The sequence below is a fragment of the Rattus rattus genome, chromosome 6, assembly GCF_011064425.1.
Source record: "Rattus rattus isolate New Zealand chromosome 6, Rrattus_CSIRO_v1, whole genome shotgun sequence".
Lineage (NCBI taxonomy): Eukaryota > Metazoa > Chordata > Mammalia > Rodentia > Muridae > Rattus > Rattus rattus.
The window spans coordinates 155469042-155477748 of NC_046159.1; the positions used below are offsets into that span (position 1 = coordinate 155469042).

The window sequence follows — 8707 nt, forward strand, 5'->3', positions numbered from 1 at the left end:
AAATTGAAAGATAGATGGATAGATAGATAGAAAGAAAGAAATCTTAGTTTCAGTTAGGGTCACTATTGCTGTGATGAAACACCATGACCAGAAGCAATGGGGGAAGGAAAGCATTTATTTAACTCACATACACTCAATCACAGTCTACTGTGGGAAGCATGGTAGGAACTCAAACTAGGTGGGAACCTGGAGGCAGAAACTGATACAGATTGCCATGGAGTGATGCTACTTACTGGCTTGCTATTCAGCCCGCTTTTATATACTTTCTAGGACCATCAGTCCAGGGATGGAACCACCCATAAGAGGCTGAGCCATCTCATATCAAACCCTAATTTTAAAAATGTCCTACAGGCTTACCAAAACCCAATCTTACAAAAGCATTTTCTCAGTTGAGGGTCCCTCCTGTCAGACTACTTTAGTGTCTAGTTGACATAAAACTAGCCACCATACCTCTAACTAGTTTCCAAGGCTGCTTTCAGGAGTACCAGTACTTGCTCACTGAAAACATCTGTGAGAGGTCAATTTCCCTCCTGGAGTCTGACTCATGTTCCATTGTGCAGGTTACTGCAGAGACCTAGGACTCCTGCATGTCTAGAGCAGAAACAATAGACTGGGGCTAATGAGTGAGAACAAACAGTGCAGAAGTGATGTGCATACACAGAGGGTTGTTTGTTCTAAACATTTAGGCAAAGGCATCTTTTCTCTAAAACTGCATCCTGGGAGATGGGAAAATGGTTCAGTAGGAATGCTTGCTCCGATTGCATAAAAGCTTGAGTTCAAATTCCTAGCACCCATACAAATATCCAGGCCTGATTGTGCATGCCTATAACTCTAGCACCAGGAAGCAAAGACAGGTGGATCCTGGGAGTTCTCTGGGCAATCAGACTGGCCAAAATGGTGAGCTTCAGGTTCAGTGAGAGTCCATGTGTCAAGGCAATAAGACAGAGTAATAGTGGAAGATGCCTCTGGCTTCCACATGCATGAGCACATCCATACACTCACACACATGCACCCTGCATGCATACATTACAGACACAAAGAAAATTGAGTTATTTTGTCTTTGTAGACAAATGCTTCATAACACAAGGAACAGCAGGCACTCTTACAAAGCAAATTAACTGCTACCATTAAATTCCAACCTCTGGCTCATGGTTATAGAGGTTTCTAACATGGGTCAGTTAGCTTCTAGCTTTGGGTCTTCAATAAGGGTATCCTGGTGGGATTTTGCAATGCAATAAGAAGCTTGCCTCAGAAGCCAGAAAACATGAAGGGAAAGAGAAGGGAAAGAGTCTCACAGTCATCTTAGAGGCCACACATCAGGAGCATCACTACCTTTCCCTGGGCCCTGGCTCTAAAAGACTCTATTTTCTCACACCACCATCCTCTTCTATTCACCGTTTTTTGAGCTTGTTTCTATAGGGTCCTTCATGCAAATGATAGCATGCTGTGGTTCTATGTAGAGAGGAATAACATTTCAGACAGTGCTGGCAGAAGGCAGTTGGATTTTCACTTTGGTAGACTTACACAGAAGAATGGATTCAGGCACTAGCCATAATCTTTCTCCAAAGATTGCATTAACTGAAATGTTCCCTTAAGCATGAGGTCCACCTACTCACAATCCTCTGTTTTTGTAGATCACAGGTGCCTCTGGTTTGGAATAATAGCTGTAAGCATCTCCAGTAGTCTCACTGCTAACTGGAAATTATCATGTCTCCCAGGACAGTGCAAATAAAGAAAAAATGGCATTTTATGTTGACATAATTATTGTGGTTTATTTTCAGGACATGAATTGTAATGATTCAACTGAGTAAATTTAACACAATGTAAAATTACATGCAGTCACTTTAGACAGTGGTACAAGTAAGGGTTGTCAGAGAACATGCACATTGTGGCGCCTTCAAATTTTCTCCAAATTTTGTGAGCCCTTGTTTTATATGATATTTAAATTTCATGTAGATAACTCCTCCTTTCTGTAAATTACCTCTTTCATTGTTTAAGAATTTCATACATACATATATAATGAATTTTGATAAGTCCATTTCCAATTCCATTCCCTTCAATCCCTTCCCTACCTCTCCCAACTTCAAGTGCTCTTTTAAATTTTTTTCCTTAAAATTTTGAAATTATAACATAGTTATGTCATTCCCTCTTCTTACTTTTTCTGCTTTCAGCCCCCTATACCCTTTCTTGCTCTAAAATATATGGCCTTTTTTTTCAATTTACATACATTTACACATACACATATGTGCATTCTCTCTCTCTCTCTCTCTCCCTCCTCAGTCTGTATAATGTTACTTGCATATATGTTTTCAGGGCCTCTCAAACACCATAGACAAACCTCACTGTCATGAATGTGTTCTCTCTTTTGGGTTGTTAGTCAGTGAAGTCCCATTGATCCCAAACATTATAGCCTATTGCCATTGCTCTTGGCTACTTTCCAGATTTGGTGATAAGGCCCTATTGCTGACAGCATTACATAGACTTGAGCCATAGAACATGGAAAAATCAAACCGCCACTGATCTGGAAACTTCATCCCTACTGGCTAACTCTCATAGTGCCAGAAGGTTTTATTTATGCTATTGGAGAAGAAAAATTCTCAATAGTTTTTATTCAGTTATTAACCCCACTGATTATTTTAAAGGGTTCTTCCACAAGGAAGAATCTTTGTTGCCTGTTAATTAGGGAAAATTTTATTTTAGTCCCGGAAAAATTGTTCAAGTTAAACATTTTGCATGTAAGTTAATTATTGAAATAGAAAAATGGGATTACCTGTTTTCTTGCTGCTTGTTTGAAAGCAGGTTTTATCTGTGACTATGACCCCATTGTAATACTCATTCTCTTGCATGGTCTTAGAAATGTCCACCTCGAAGCATAACTTAATCTTCTGATCTTGCTTTGGGAGCTCTGTGTCATTGCTTTGAAGACTCAAGGATGTAGACCGAAGCCACTGAAGTCCATGGCAGACTCTGCTGTTTAACAGCAATGGGGAGCTCATACCTAATCTGACAGTACCTGCTGATCAGATAGGAAATGAACTCATTGTATCAGGTGAGGTAGCTCATGTCAGGGCTAGAGCAGGTCGCACATACAGCAGGAACTCAGTGAGTTTTAACACTTTTTAATGAACAGAACATAGCCTAGCCTGACTGAGTTATTGTTCTAGTTAGTTTTATCTGGATTATGCAGCTCTAAAAATAATATATTGAAAAATTTATGCATACATTTTAAAGTAATGGACAGACTTGACTGGGCATGTGAGGTCTTTTTACAGGTTAAGAGAAGTAACTGAAGTGCATCCATAGAGACAGATGTGGGACAGTGTACACAGTGCTGTTCTGAGCTATAACTTACACTGAAATAGTATTTGATCAACGAGTTTCTATTTTGTTTGTTGAGTGAGCGCTGAATGCTCCCTCCCAATAGGATTTCTTCATTCATTTCTGGAAGCCATAGGAGGGTTGCATCTAAGTTTGTTGAAATGAACTGACAGAAGACAAGAGACAGGCAGGCAAGTGCATCCCATGCCCACTTACAGGACTCACACATAATGTTGCAAAGCCCTCACAACAAAGGGAACAAGAGTTAGTGAACAAGAGAACATATATGAGTGTCTGTGGCCCAGTGACATAGATGTGGTTGTCCTGAGTGGCATGCTTTGCTGTTTAAATGGCTGCATGGACCTTTCCAGTCACATAACAGAGAGTTGCTATCAACCAATGTGTGTAGGTAGGTTACAGCAAAGCAGGGAGAACTGCTTTAGGCTTCAGATACTGCCTTGTGACTGGTGACATTATTAGCTTTTGATTTAGTGAAAGCTAGCAGTATGCTAAGAATTCGCTCCATAGCTTTGTTTTAATACTCTGAAAGGTATTGTATCAAATATAGAGGTAGGTCATAAATGATTATTAAATCTTAAGAGAATCTGATTCACAGTGCTCTAACTCTTTGCACTAGGAAGTTCTGGCCAATCAGCCTACAAAATCTTCAACATAGGTGTGGCTCTCTTCCTTGGAACTTCAGTTCACAGAAGTAAAGGGCCTGACCATTGAATGTTAAATGTCCTTTTCATAGGGAAGGGGTGGTAGGCATGCTTGGGACAGAATGGTTCTCAGAGGAAATGAATGACCCTAGGGAACAAAGGCCACTGCTTTTGGGGCTGGAGCTTGCTGTTTTTGCTCTTTCTCTACTGAAGTCTTAAGTCTTCTTTCATTAATGACACTTAAGGAAGACAATATTCTTTTGGGGGAATACAATCTTTAGAAAAGAAAGCCTTTCCTGCATTTCCTGTCTCCAGGGCCTCTTAATCTGAAGCACAAAGCAGCACACTTTATGGTATTCCTTTCAAAAGCCCAACAAACTGTTAATAGGAAATAACTAAAGGAGATTAGCCCACAGCTACTTTCCTCCTTTTTTCCCTGGAGCTCTCTGGGCCCACACAAAGCATGGGTTAGTGGTTCAGGCTGGCTGTGACACTGTTAATACTCTGAACTACTAACCATTTCCAGGAGCTCCTGAGGACCAGCCCCAGGCTGCCTGCTGTTAGTGCTTCCAGGGTTCTTAGGATCAAAACTAGGGCTCTGGAAATCGCAAGCCTAGCCGCCTTTTCCCAATATGCAAGTTGAAGGGTAAAGTAGAGGGACAGAGAGGAGATTTATTTGTTCAATGTGACCACATCGGGAAGAGGACTAAATAAGGGGTCCATCACAAGTCCATTTTCAGAGTCCAGGTTCGAGTAGATTGAAATAGAAGATAAAATGTGTGCATGACAAAGGAGCTGTGATCCAAGTGTAGCCCTAACCACCACTGACCCATCGCTGTCTCAGCTCCAGTCTCTCCCTCATTGAGGTGTGTTACGTTGTCAGAACTGTGTAACATCTCTTCCTGTAAGGCTAGCTCCTTCTCTGGCTCCATCAGGGTTCAGCTTTTCTCTTACCCCAACTTAAAATTCTAATTCTCCAACATAAATCATTTCAATAATCTTAATGCCTAACCGTCTCTCTTTAAAATAGCTTATCTCTTGCCAACATAGGCATGTGTAAGTATTAATGTATAAATATATGATATATATGATATATATGATATATGATGTATATGATATATGTGATACATGATATTTAATAGCTAATATTTAATAGCTAATATTTAATATATGTGAATATATATATTGAGAGGTAGTTTCATGTACTTCTAGAAACTTCATATTCTTTATTTTATGCATATGTCAGATAACAAAAATGTGTAGTTGGCCCAAGATTCCCAGAGGAGGGAGGTCCCTCTGGGTCCAAAAGCAAATGCTATCAAGTTTCTCGATTTCAAATATTTCTGTGTCAATTCATTTCTATGTAGAGAGCTTGGTAACAGGTTGGCTTCCATTTTTGAAAGTGACCACATAAGGGACTAGTGTAAAGAGATATGTGTAGTTTTATATTCTTTATTATAAGGGTTCTTCAGCACCTTATGTTGTAGAAAGGAATTTGTGAGCATCCACTCTTAGTGGCTGGTCAAATACACAGTGCTGTTAGTTCCAAGTAAACCTCTATTTCCGGTGGTGTCCTGGGAGGAGTGCAAGATCTTGGGAGTGTGTCAGTACACAGGGTAAGTGCAAGTGATGATGGGAGGGAAACACATGACTCTTGGAGCCAAAGCTGAGCTCCTGAACAGGAGAAGACTCCACTTTGGAATAGCTAATCTCTAGAAAGTGTTCTTATGGAACAGGAGGCAGATCTTTTAAAGATACTGCTCATTGAAGATTGCTGGCTTTCTGAATGAAGCACAATCTGAAGATTCAATTTGCCTCTCTGCTCATCCGTATCTGTGGTGACAAATATCAAGAACTCTAGTATTCAAAGTAAAAAACTAATCGAGGACCAGAAGTATCCCTTCCTTGTGTTCTTACTATGTCTGTTTTCCCTTTTGCCCTCTCTCTTCTGCTCTTGTCTGTCTGTCTGTCTGCCTTTTTAGTGTGTACCATGTCCAAGGCATTGGGCCCTCTGGAACTGGAATTGCAGGAAGTTGTGAGACATCTGCTGTGAATTCTGGGAACTGAATTCTGGTACTTAGCAAGAGCAGCAGATATTCTTAACCACTGGCCTTTTTCCCTAGACTTCCATATTCCTTAATAACATCCTGGTTTGACATTTTCATGCATGACTCTGTTCAGAGTTTTGTCTTATTTGACCCTCCCCTGAAGATCGTGGGCTCTGGAGAGCGAAGGTCTATTATGCTAATGACCAGAGTGTGGAATGTGGGAACCCAGCAGACAAAATTGTCTCAGAAAACATCAGGTGACTGAGACTTCCTGATAAGCTTGAGACTGGGGAGTTTCACAAGAATTTGCACTATTCAGGAAGTGTCCCAACTACAGTAAGGATGGGACCTTCCACTCCCCCTTCTGCTTACCAGAGATGTCTCCCAACCAAGGGCCTCCAATGAATTCAAAGGACAATAGGCGGCCACCAATGAATTCAAAAGGTAATAATCCCTGCTAATGAGAAATAACCAACTCATGCTGTAACCTAAAGTTATACCCTGAAAAAGTACAAAAAGTGTGTGCCTTTGTTCTTTGGGGTTACCTCTGCCCTGACTGCAGAATTACCCCAGTGTACTGGATCAATAAATCTCTTACTTATTGTACCAATCTCCGCCTCTGTGTCTCTGTGAGTGGGACATCCCGGACGTAGGGCTGGGGGCTTCTCGAGTCTTACAAGAGCACCCTGGTTACACACTCAAGGACAGTTACCTGGCACTCCCCTCATTCTGTTACCCAAAGCCCCCACTGCAGGTCTAAGAGCACCCATGAGAGCCAAAGAGCAACCTTCTTTGCTTTTGATTTGGATTTTTGCTGAAACCAGAGTAAGTATACTGAGGCAAGCAGAAAGTACAGTGTGGGGGCACAGGAGGATGAGTGACTGAATTACCAAGGCCTTTGCTCATTTCTGAGAGGAAAGGACAGGAAACCCTTTGAATCTAGTGGCTGGCCAATGGTCAAGAGGTCCCAGACAGACACTGGCAGAGTATACATTAATACGTAGATCCTTGCAGTCATGTATTTAGCGAGCTCTGCAGCTGTAGTGGTTTTCATGTGCATCTGTGCTGCTTTAAAAAAATGGTAAGATCAATTAGCCTTCCTGAGAGTGTGCAGATCACCATTTACTAAACCTACTATTAGAGAGAAAGGAATGTAAACCCAAACCAATATGAAACATGCTGCTTAATCGGGTAACCACCCCTGGGCTGTCAAGCTCTGTTTACTCCTGCATGAAAAGCTATAACTTGTGTACATGAACTACATCTGGAGTCTCCCAGGATTCATCTGGGTTTCTTCCTTTTTCCATCCCAACATTTCTGTCCCTTTCCTACCTTCCCTACATACCTCTGCCCCCCAGAATGTTCCTGTTAACTCTGGTGTGATGACTGCTGCCATGACAGGCGGCATGGCTGCTTTAAAGCAGAGAGCAGAGCCATAATAACATGTGGGACTCAGTGTCAATCACTTACTTATGATGCTTGAGAGAGCATCATAATTCCATGCTCATGCTGTTATCTTTAAACAGAAAACAGGGCCCTGAAAACAGAGGGGGGGAGAGAGAGAGAGAGAGAGAGAGAGAGAGAGAGAGAGAGAGAGAGAGAGAGAGATCCCCTGAGCAAAGGCAGAGTACTGGTCAGGTGTAAGGAGTCATTTTGAGGCAGAGAGATGTTTACTTCTTCTTGGTTCAGTTCTTTTGGGACAGAACAGAAAGATCTGAGAATTAGGGAATTCAAGATGGGTAGATATCCCATCACTCCCTCAGATATGGTTCTCAAGTCTCTCACTGACCCAGAATTAAGAATGTCAAGACAGTTAAAACCCACTGACAGGATTGCAGTATTACCCTTTCTTAGAAGCATTTTGTTTTATTTAAGATTGTTTTTTATTTTGCATGTGTGAGTGCTTTGCCTGTTTATATCTGTCATATGATATTTACAGGACTGGAATTACAGATAATTGTGAGCCACCATGTAAGTACTAGGAACGAAATTCCTTTGGAGGAGCTGCAAGTGCTTTTAACTGCTGAACCACTCTGAGAAAGATTTTAAACAGACATGCTAAAACAGCTAGAGAGTCATGCTAAGGCAGAGATATGTGTGACCTTTGAGTCTGACCTTACCAGCACTTCTTTCTCATCTGTCAACCTGTGCTTTTCTTCAGAAACTTCCAGAACAAGATTATCAACCATGCTGACAATCCACAGGCCTCAGCCTCCTTGTGGCTGATGTATAATGAGAATCCCTTTGCCCTTTTGACCTGTGTTTCTATCTTGTCAGCAGTTTTATCCTCAAGACTGTTGGATAAAGCTACAAGTTATTTTATGAAGCCAAGATTCTTTAGATAAAAACAAGCAAATGCAAATATTTTGACATAAATTATATCTTTGAATAATACAATTTTAAAAGACACAAATTATATATGTATATATAATGTATACTATATGCACACATGTAAGTACATATGTCCCTGTACCCATATGTACATGCAGCATTACTAAATAGTAATGTATTTAGATATGATCCTCTCTCTTGAGATGCCTACACTTATTCCATAGTGTGTGTTCTTGATTTTTTTCTTGTGTCATACTAACTCATCCTGAAATTCTCTTCTGTGTAGGATGTCAGGATCCAGAATACACCTAAGTGGAGGTCCTAGGGGGAGGTCTTGGGCTGTGTGGC

General features: G+C 41.0%; 1 pseudogene; it reads right to left on the minus strand.

Annotated features, from left to right (window-relative positions):
• Nucleotides 1-8217, minus strand: part of LOC116904495 — a 181768-nt pseudogene extending 173551 nt beyond the window's left edge.
• Nucleotides 8218-8707: the final 490 nt, after the last annotated feature.